Here is an 11,616-nt window from a genome sequence, read left to right on the forward strand (position 1 = left end):
AAATATTTTTGTAGAACATGCATATTTGTTCACAAAGCATGAAAGTGATTGATTATATATAACTAACAATAAACATTATACATTTTTGTAACATCAATTACACTAACATAATAAAATATTATTAAAACAAATTAGCAAAAATATATAAATTTCATTACAATCTTCAGAATTTTTCTCAATGATAAAGATATATATAAAAAAAACTCAATATGCCTTAATAAAAATATGCACAAGTAAAAAATAATGCTGTTTATTATATATCATATTAAACTATGTATACATATAAGTAGTATATAATGATAGTGTGAAGGGAAATTTATGACAAACACAAAATTATAGAAATCAGAAGCCACTTTTTTTAAATTCACGATCATATGGTATACAAGCCAACAAGAGCCATTATTTTATAGAACAAGATCAAAAATTTGCAAGTATATATTTATTGTAAAACACAAGTGTGTGTCACCCAAATATTTCATCCATCATTATCGTGTACAATTTAGAATCGATATTAATATTAATCAATAAATAAAAGTATAGATATTATTTATTATATGTGTATACCTATAAGATGTCTTAATGCGATTGTTGTTAGGCTCTAAATGAATGAATGATTATACAAGCGATTTATCTTTTATAATTAAGAAACTAAAGAGTGAATTCATTGCTTATTTAATTATTTACACGTTTTTTCTTAATTATCTCTCTTTAGATTCTGATTTGTTTTACGTAACAGTCTGAGTACTTTCAAAGAACACAAAATTAATTAACGTACAAGTTTATTGTTACACGATTTATACATAAATTATAGAAATAAACGAGATTTATTATGCCTTGCTTCTTTTTTCGCTCTTATCTCATTTCGAAATTGTTTAATTATCTCAACAGGTAAAATCTCGCCTCTGAAAGTTTTCGGTATTTTTTCCTTGTTCAAAATATTGAGTCTCTCTTTAACATACACCCTAGCATCAAATTGTATTATGAAAAGGCATTCTGCGATGCGCGCAGAAGCGCCTAAGTTGTAGTAAAGCGCATTCTGTATTTTGTATTTTAAATGTTTTATTTCTCTTATCTTTTGACCTCTTGAGATATCTTGCTGTTTTCTATCTCTATCTTTCTTCTTTTTACATGTGTTTTATGTTCCTCAGTTTTTGACATTTTGTCTTTATTTCTTTTGATCCTCCAGATGTTTCTCTCCTTCCATTATTATTTTTTTTGTAATTGCATATATCTTTATTCACACTCTTAACATAAAGTCCAACATTTGGATTCTATGTGGATAACACTCATTGTTCTGGTCAAACCAATATTCAGCTGCATGCTGAACGTGTTTCACACAAATCTCAAGAAGCTTTTTCTTCACATCTTTAAAATGCCAATACTTCTTGCAGCATGAGTTCAATGCTTGAAGTTGAAAAGCGACAATATTCAAAAATGCATCTGTTGGCCTTGATAACCATTCAACTTCAGATCCATCTTCGTCTTCGTGTTCATGTTCGCGTAGCTGAATATAAATCTCATTAGCGTTTGATCCTTCCATCGGTGTTTTCACATTTGTTTCACGGCAGCTGTCGCATTTAGTATTTTCGTAACCGTTGTGAGCAATATACCCTGCGAAATATGCAATTGCATTTCCTTCATATGTCCCTGGTGAATTGAAGTTGTTGTTGTCGTATTCATTACTAAATTGTCGGAATAGTTCTGTTCTGAATATCTAGTCATTTCTTCAAAAGCTGTCGCAATGAGATCATCTTCACAGTCGTCATTATCCATTTCAATTAGAAAAGTGAGTTCTTCTTGTAATGGAACATTGTTATTAGTTTCCATTTCACGGACTACGGATGTACTATCCGTTAATGAAGACGCTTCTGGACAAGTTACGTTGCCTCTGCCGCTTCCGTAAATACACCCACTTGATAAAATATGGTGCAACGTTAACGGTTGAATCCTCCGCGTCCTCTAACTTTTCCGAATGTGTGCTCTACATCCTGGTTACATAGTGCAGTGGCGAGCTTGAAGTCTGGATAATATTGTTGCATCCCTGGATTATACCCGTCTTCGAGAGATCGTCTCTAAGCACGTTGCCGGGGAGTTTGCTGTTAAACAACGGCGGACATGTTGTTTTGGGTCGCCATCTTAGTTTCGTGACGGATGTCAATCCGCGCGGACGTGTTTAAGATTATTAATGATGTTCTCTGTTCTCTATTTCTGTGAATAGTTATATAGTTCTGTTTCATTAAAGTTCTTGTTCTTTCATAACTAAGAGTTATTATTTACGACGCGGAGTGTGAGTGCCGGTTGTGTCTTGCGTGATTCGATTTATCTCGATTCCGATCCGCGGACGCAACATTTTGGGAGCTCGTCCGGAATCGAGCTGGACAACGTAACAATTTTGAAAGAGCGCAAAACGAGCTATGGCGTCGGAACAGCAACAAGATCTTACATCTGGGGTTGTGACGCGGAAACGAGCTGCGACTCCGCTTCGAACTTCTCCAGAAGCGACAGCATCAGGACCGACATTAGAGGCGATCACACTCCAATCTCCGTTGCGGGAGATTTGGCAGCTCCGAAAGGAGTGGTTACAGCAGCAAGCTGATTATGAGGCGCAGCTGCAACTGCGTGTGGAATGTCTCTATGCGGTGTAACTAAACGCGTAAGCGAGTGTCTCTATGCGGTGTAACTAAACGCGTAAGCGAGTGTCTCTATGCGGTGTAACTAAACGCGTAAGCGAGTGTCTCTATGCGGTGTAACTAAACGCGTAAGCGAGTGTCTCTATGCGGTGTAACTAAACGCGTAAGCGAGTGTCTCTATGCGGTGTAACTAAACGCGTAAGCGAGTGTCTCTATGCGGTGTAACTAAACGCGTAAGCGAGTGTCTCTATGCGGTGTAACTAAACGCGTAAGCGAGTGTCTCTATGCGGTGTAACTAAACGCGTAAGCGAGTGTCTCTATGCGGTGTAACTAAACGCGTAAGCGAGTGTCTCTATGCGGTGTAACTAAACGCGTAAGCGAGTGTCTCTATGCGGTGTAACTAAACGCGTAAGCGAGTGTCTCTATGCGGTGTAACTAAACGCGTAAGCGAGTGTCTCTATGCGGTGTAACTAAACGCGTAAGCGAGTGTCTCTATGCGGTGTAACTAAACGCGTAAGCGAGTGTCTCTATGCGGTGTAACTAAACGCGTAAGCGAGTGTCTCAGACGCTCCTCACGAGCGGGCCCTTTCATAGCGGTTCTTTAATCTCTCGCTGCCAATGAATTTGAACCTCCGAGTTCGGTTCGAAGATTCAACGCGGCGCCAAACTTTATTGGCCGCCCCTTGAAATATCGGCGCGAGATGAGATTCGGAGCGAGTGATAGGCCGGTGGCCCGTACGTCACGGGCTACGTCACGGCCTCGCGCGTGCCGGCAGCCGTTTATCGCGCGGCTAACCGACAAAGTTGTTTGCGTGTTTTCGTGTAGAACTTATTTGTCACATGGGCTTCAAAAGTCAAAAAACACCAAAAAACCTTAAATAATAATAGCGATAAGAACATTGTTTTTCGACTTTGATCGCGATGGAATGTTAATGCGAAGTCCATGTGACAAAGAAGAAATTAATTTAAATGTAATTTAATGCAATCTCAAACAGTTATTATTTACGACGCGGAGTGTGAGTGCCGGTTGTGTCTTGCGTGATTCGATTTATCTCGATTCCGATCCGCGGACGCAACAATATTGTTTGATGGAACGATACATTGATAAAATTGCTTGCACAGTCGTAATCATTCCATCAAAGCATGGAGGTCTCGACATCATGTTGGGAGAAGTACTCCACTTTGAACACCATTCAATAAAAGACGTTAATAACTCTTCAGCCATTGTATTAACATCTGATAACGGTCCCTTTTCTCCTTTCCAATGATTTAAATATATTCATAGCATCTATTACTTTATTCACTTTGTAAACAAAATCCGCAGATGCTTTCCATGAAGTACTTTTTAATACATTACTTTGGTCTGCTGTCGATATTGATGCAGCAAATCTTGCACTTAACATTTGAAAGGCTCTTTTGACATTCATGGCTTCAAAATTATTTGGATAAAAGTGCGCGTAGGTAATGTGACTCAATAAATTTGAAGTAACTTTCTGTCAAATTGCCACGTTGCGTGAAAAGACATAATTACTTCTCTATTCACGTAAATATACTTACGCGATCTCAATTGGCTAATCAACCGCTTGATAAGATGGGGCCAATCAAAGGAAGTAAAATAAGCTTCATTGTTCAATGAGAAAAACGGCTCATGTGATGAAGTTTTCCAATTACTGAAAGCTTTTCTGTTTGGTCCACCTTGGTCACATGTAATCAATTGTACATTTGCCCCTACATTTTTTAGTTTTTCTAAACATATCTCGGTGAGTTGAACAATCTCCTTATGCGTTGAATGTTTTCCAGTCAAAAAGTATGCTACTATTTGCCGCCAAGGATTTTCCGCATTAATATTTATTACTATCAAGGCAAAATAGTAAAACATGTTCCGTTCGTCTCATTATTCTATACATAAAAGTATTATGGTAAGATTATCAAAAACTGAATATTTTACGAGATAATTTATTTTTTATATCAAAATATGTCAGAATAAAATATAAAATAACTCCAAAAGTACTTAATGAAAAAATACTTTATTATAGTGTTTTGAAAAGCTTTCGAGATAAGCTACAAGAATATGCAATAAAAAAAGGGGGTTCCATTTAAAAAAATGAAGATGACCTTCAAGTCTCCTAAGCGCCTCCACCTAAAAAAAACCGTTCACTTCCACAAGATTTCCCCCTCGATATCATACAACTTATATTTCAAACATTTTCCTTCAAACGTTGATCTTGAAAAGTTATGAGGGTGGAACTTTTAAAATGGGACACCCTGTATACAGGGTGAGTCATTTTAATCAACGCACGCCATGGGATGCACCGGCCTAAATGGTGCCAAGCCGACGGGGAAGGTTGTGCCTCCTAAAGTGCGAGACGACGCCGCCGAATAAGTGGCCCCTCGCCAGGATCGAACGCGTGCACCCTGGGGAGGACGGGGTCGTCCGGGTCGTTATTGTGCGCACCGCCACATCCAGCTTTAAGCGACCCTTAACTAAGCTCGTTCTCCTCCCGGTCAGCGCGGCACCGGAAGACGACTACTAAACAATACACACTTTACGTCACCATACACTTACACTAGACACGACTCACTCCACCTCACAGTTACACTCACACACTAAACAGAACAACCGGACACCGCACAGAAAGAATCGCGAACCATTCGCCATCGATTCACATCTAAACAGGCGAAAACGTGAATGGAATGCGAATTCCATAGCAACACACCACGCCCCGCCGACCGATCGCCTGACTCAACACCACGCTCACGCCACGTGATCTAGCGCCGAAACAGCTGAGTATAGTCAGCACGCGCTGACGCGCTAAACTAGGGCCGCAAGCACGAATAACTTTCGTAGGCTTCAACTACGAGGAGGGCGGAATGTTCGAAACCGAACTCAGTGTAATTGACCAATAATTCTGAATTATTTAATTGATTTGTCTCATTATTCTGTACATAAAAGTATTACGGTAAGATTCTCGAAAACTAAATATTTTACGAGATATTTTGTTTTTTATATCAAAATATGTCAGATTAAAATAAAATAAAATACAAAAAGTACTTAATGAAAAAATACTTTATTATAGTGTTTTGAAAAGCTCTCAAGATAAGCTACAAGAATATGTAATAAAAAATGAGGGATTCCGTTTAAGAAAACATCGATAACATTGACTTGGCCTTGAATAGGTCACTCAAGGTCAAGTCCATATTTTCATCATGTGTCCCCCTCTGAACCATACAACTTTTGTATAGAACATTTTTTTCCATCTTGTTTACTTTACGAGATATTTTCGTGCGTTGATTAAAATGACTCACCCCGTATATATATATATATATATAAACTTATCTCATACGATTATCGGGTGTAATAAAAATATTATTAAAATATTAAAATATATTATATATTTTAATATATATAATTTTAATATTTTAATAATATTTTTATTACACCCGATAATCGTATGAGATAAGTTTGTGTGAGTAACTAAATTAAGACATAAATCACTGTGCGCGATAAAAGATTCGATGACAGGTGGACATGTAAATAAACGATTATTTCCTTATTTGGTCATGTGCGGCGCTTTAAATTTTTTTTTAGCTTTTATCGCGGCGTACCGAGTTCGCGGAAGCCAACACTGAAGCGTCGAGCGTGTCTCTTTCCAGAAATCAGAGTGCTAGAAGGATTAGAAGATTGGTCGACTGTCGACTTGCGAGGTATCTTGCGTCTCATTCGCGTCGCGGATTATCTCTTTTAAAGACTAAAGGAGATAATCCGCAACGCGAATGAGACGCGAGATACCTCGCCAGTTGACAGTCGACCAATCTTCTAATCCTTCTAGCACTCTGATTTCTGGAAAGAGACACGCTTGATTATATAATAGAGGAATAATGTTTCAAGATTATAATTTAAGAACCAATTATAAAATACGTTCTTTATATATTAAATAATTTAATCTGAATTAAATTATATATGAATGCTAAATAACACTACCAGAAGCGCAAAACTTTTTACTTTTTGTAATAGCTGCAAACATGGTGTTTATTTTTTTTTCTTCTCTGGCCAGCAGGCCCCCCTAAGTCGCGGGCCACCCCGCATTGCGGGCTTTGCGGGCCCGGCGGTTACGCCTCTGCGTATTTCATCTATTTAGGAGTTTTAATTCCCTCTTCCAACCCAGATAATAGAGCATGCCATGACAATAACACGACATAAATCGGATAATTAGACAGATAATTAAAATTTTGATTACATATTTAATTAAAAATTATCCGATTTATGTCGTGTTTGATGTTATTTTAATTGCAAAAATTTTATTAATCCATTAAAATTATTTTTAAACGGATAAAATGTAAAATATAAAAGTTTTATTTTCTGTAGTAAGATGACTATTCGTGATATATTCGTGAGATACTATAGATAAAAGAAGCCTCGCGGTAGGGAGAGACTTCTAAACTCTTTGATCATACGTCTTCTCACTTGCTCTTTACTCGTTCTCGCTCTCGTTTTGACGACATTGGAGACTTTTCCTTATCTATAATGATTTATATGAATTTAAATATCTTATGAAATAAAAACTAACACTTTTATTTTCTCTTTTACCTTTTTGAAAGTAATTGTAATGGACTCATGAGATTTTTACGGTTAAAATGACATCAAATACAATATAATTCGGATAATTTTTACTTAGATAAGTAAAAAAATTTTTTGATTTGCATTTAATTGAAATTCATCCGAATATTGTCATTGTACGGTTGACGTACTCGACAGAAGATTGCGCTAGCGGTGCTCTAAGATTTGACAAGTAAATGAATGAATGATTTGACAAGTAAATGATAAAAAAGGTTAACGTAGTGTTTCGCGCCAAGCCACGCACAACCAAATTCACGCGCAGTAAAAGTATCGCGGAATAATGCAACAAGGAAGAAAAGTGATAAAGTGATAAGAAATTATTAACGGTTATAAGAATAAATATCGTGGGATAGTGCAAGGAAAAGAAGTGATTTCTTCTATTCGATGTCATATTGGAGAAAATTAGTTTATATTAGCAAAACTAAGCGCTTATACTTGAGTGAATCATCAATTAATACATTTGTGACAAATAAATTGTTGGAAAATGAAAGCATTGAAGGAATATTTGGAAAGTTTGGCTGATCATGTTTTCAATAACGATAAACTGGTAATTAAACGCGAACGCGTGTTCATGTATAATGTTTATCGCTCTTTTCCGTTTTCTCTCTTTCTCTCTCCTTCTTTCTCTTTCTTTCATCTCGCATTTTGTTGCGTTCTCGAGCAATTCGATATTGCTTGTTGAATGTATATGTCGTAGCCAGATTACATAATCCGTTTATAAAACGTCTAGACATTTTATAAAGTGCGGCCACATTTTCAAATCATGGTTGAAAATGAAATATTTTGCAATCTGGGTAAGAATTTTAGTCTTTTTATAAAACGCTAACAAGCGACCCGCCACATTGTCAAATGCAACGATATGTACATTGTTTTAGATTCTGGCTGGTTCATTTCGGTCATTTTATGATCTGTCTTTGTAGAACAGCCATTTATAGAAAATTAATAGGTAATTATATTATAATATTAATAAGTAATTATGTGTATTTCTAAATGAGAAAAAGCTTGTATGAACACTTGTTGTATTTATTACTTATTGTATTTATCAATGTGGCGGGTTGCTTGTTAGCGTTTTATAAAAAGACTAAAATTCTTAGCCAGATTGTAAAATATTTTATTTTCAACCATGACTTGAGAATATGGCTGCACTTTATAAAATGCCTAGATGTTTTATAAAACGATGGATTATGTAATCTGGCTACGACATATACATGTTTATGTTAATGTAGCAAAACAAATCTTGTGGGAATTCTATCAAAAATATCTTGTGGGAATATCTATTTTTAAAAAATAACAACATTGAATGTATATATATATATATATATATATATATATACAGAATGTCCCATCAAAAGTGGCCACCCCTTTTATCTTTTAAACTAAAAAAGATAGACCGTAACAAATATACAGGGTGTTTCATTTTAATTTCCCCAGGCAAATATTTCGGAAAATAAGGAAAATTCGACGAAATGTTTCAGACAAAAGTTGTATAGTTTTTAGGAGGACATAAGATGGTGCAGTTTGACCTTGAAGAGTCACATGGAGATCACTTTAAAAGTAATTTTGAATTTCTTAAATGGAACACCGATATATAAAAGCATAAGCATCTTCTCAAAAAGATGGGCTCTATCAGAGCTATCTCTGCACATAATTTGAATGTAACCAGTTGCTTCAACTGTTGCTTCCATTGTTTGATCAAGTCTTTATTGTGCTCCGCTAAAGGACCATCTTTCCATTGAGATTCTGTAGCTTGCAGTTCGTCGAGCATTTCTTGTAAATCCTTTGAGGCATACAATTTTCTCCGATAGTTTTGCAACGCCGGTAACAGCGCGATGTGATGACAATGCAGCGTGAGGAACCAACATTGTGTCGGAAACTTCGGTTCCGTCCATTTATGTGTGCTGTCCAAATGTTTCTGCCATTCCGCAACCTCTTGCCAAGTGAGTTTCAGTCTTGTGTCGTTCTTTATCTCGACGAAATTGGAAGGATGAAATGGATATAGCGGGTCTACAGTATCCAGCTTGATCTTCACAGAGAGCATTTGCAAAATCGATAGTAGATTCAACATAAATCCATCTCCGGCTAAGGACGGACAGTCCTCCGTCTGTATTTGCGCGCGTATCTCGTTGTGACGTAGCAACGCCGCCAAGTACGCAAGAGTGGCATCGCGGCAGCTGCTATTCGCGAGTATTGTATCGAACATCTTGTGCAAAGATATTCTGGTACTCTCCACCAACCCTAGCTGCAGCACGAAAGTCTTCAAACTGTTCGAATTTCTAGGAGTTTTATAGAAGAATCTCTCCAGATGTTTTGGTTGCACTTCGGCAAATACCAATGCCGAGAGAAACGGTCCCAGGAGTGAGGTTCTCGAGAGATCTCTTCCGGCTGCTGATGTCATAACATCAGGCAAGAATTTAAATTGGTTCGTTATCAAACGGCAAATCGGATGTATATTGCTTTTTGGTCCACAGCGAATCTCTATCAGTTCGCCTAGCGCCTCGATCGGTCTTAAAGCGTAAGCATCTTTTCCAAAAGATGGGCTCTATCAGAGTTACCTGTGCACATAAATTGAATGTTAACAGTTGGTTCAACTGTTGCTTCCATTGTTCGATCAAGTCTTTATTGTGCTCCGCTAAAGGACCATCTTTCCATTGAGATTCTGTAGCTTGCAGTTCGTCGAGCATTTCTTGTAAACCCTCTGAGTCATACAATTTTCTCCGATAGTTTTGCAACGCCGGTAACAGCGCGATGTGATGACAATGCAGCGTGAGGAACCAACATTGTGTCGGAAACTTCGGTTCCGTCCATTTATGTGTGCTGTCCAAATGTTTCTGCCATTCCGCAACCTCTTGCGAAGTTAGTTTCAGTCTTGTGTCGTTCTTTATCTCGACGAAATTGGAAGGATGAAATGGATATAGCGGGTCTACAGTATCCAGCTTGATCTTCACAGAGAGCATTTGCAAAATCAATAGTAGATTCAACATAAATCCATCTCCGGCCAAGGAGGGATTGTCCTCCGTCTGTATTTGCACGCGTTTCTCGTTGTGACGTAGCAACGCCGCCATGTACGCAAGAGTGACATCGCGGCAGCTGCTATTCGCGAGTGTCGTATCAAACATCTTGTGCAACAACATTCTGGTACCCTACAACCCTTGCTGCAGCACGAGAGTCCTCGATTTGTACGTGACAGGATTTTTATTGAAGAATACTTTCAGCAGTTTCGGTTGCACTTCGGCAGATACTAATGCCGAGAGAAACGGTCCCAGGAGTGAGGTTCTCGAGAGCTCTCTTCCGGCTGCTGATGTCATAACATCAGGCAAGAATTTAACGTGATTCGTTATCAAACAGCAAATCGGATGTATATTGCTGTTTGGTCCACAGTAAATCTCTACCAGTTCGCCTAGCGCCTCGATCGGTTTTCTTTGCGTATTGCCGTATACGCTTGCCTTCTGTATCGCGACATACAGGCCTTTCAAGACTGGAGTAAAAATTTTATTGAACATGTTCGGATTTGTGTGTGTCCTAGCCACGAGCTCGCGAAGATAGCCCTGAGGTAAGTTCTGCAATAATATTCGATAGAAAAGATGAGTGGTGCACTTATATATGACAGCAGCTTAGCAAATGTCAATTAATTCTTGTAAAACGAGGCTGGAATACTGAACACATTGCGCTTTCAAAATTGTCAGTACATCGGAAAGAGGAAGTACACTGGATTGCTATAAGAATCCGTTTTAATCCTTTCCAATGCACCAGTTTTGGATTAGATTGAAAACGACTGTAGAAATTTACAGCTGTACTCAAGTCTGGCCTTGTGTTAAGCATTAGATACATAAGACAACCTACAAGTTCTTTGTATGGCTTTAATTCGATCACCGTTTCTCCCTCGACGTCTTCATGTTTTTCTGGATTTGCTTCCATGGGTGTTTTTGCAGGATTACATTTTGTCATTCCGAATCGGGAGAGCATGTTCTCCAAATATGTCCTCTGGCTTAGGAACATACCTTTCGTCGTTTGCTCGATTTTTGTTCCTAGAAAACTCTTGAGTTTACCGAAATCCTTTATAGAGAATTCACTTTTAAGCGAATTCACAATTTTTTGAATCCATGCTTCATTATCCCCGGAATAATGATATCATCCACGTACAACAAAAGGTAGATGCAATGATTCTTTGAAGTTCCTGAATATAAGCAATTATCTCGTTCTGATCTCTTAAATCCTAGATGCAGAACAAACTCGTTAAATCTAGCATTCCATGCTCGCGGTGCTTGCTTTAAACCATATAGTGAGCGATTTAGTCTGCATACTAGATTATTATTCTGGACAAATCCTTGGGGTTGCTTCATATAGATCTCTTTATCAATTGTTCCATGC

At 37.8% G+C, this 11,616-nt stretch overlaps 2 pseudogenes; both read right to left on the minus strand.

Annotated features, from left to right (window-relative positions):
• Positions 1-8,741: 8,741 nt before the first annotated feature.
• Positions 8,742-9,757, minus strand: LOC115241497 (annotated as a pseudogene).
• Positions 9,758-9,761: 4 nt separating this feature from the next.
• LOC115241498 overlaps positions 9,762-11,616 on the minus strand; it is a 2,779-nt pseudogene continuing 924 nt past the window's right edge.

The sequence above is a fragment of the Formica exsecta genome, unplaced genomic scaffold (assembly GCF_003651465.1).
Source record: "Formica exsecta isolate Colony F162 unplaced genomic scaffold, ASM365146v1 scaffold5, whole genome shotgun sequence".
Classification (NCBI taxonomy): domain Eukaryota; kingdom Metazoa; phylum Arthropoda; class Insecta; order Hymenoptera; family Formicidae; genus Formica; species Formica exsecta.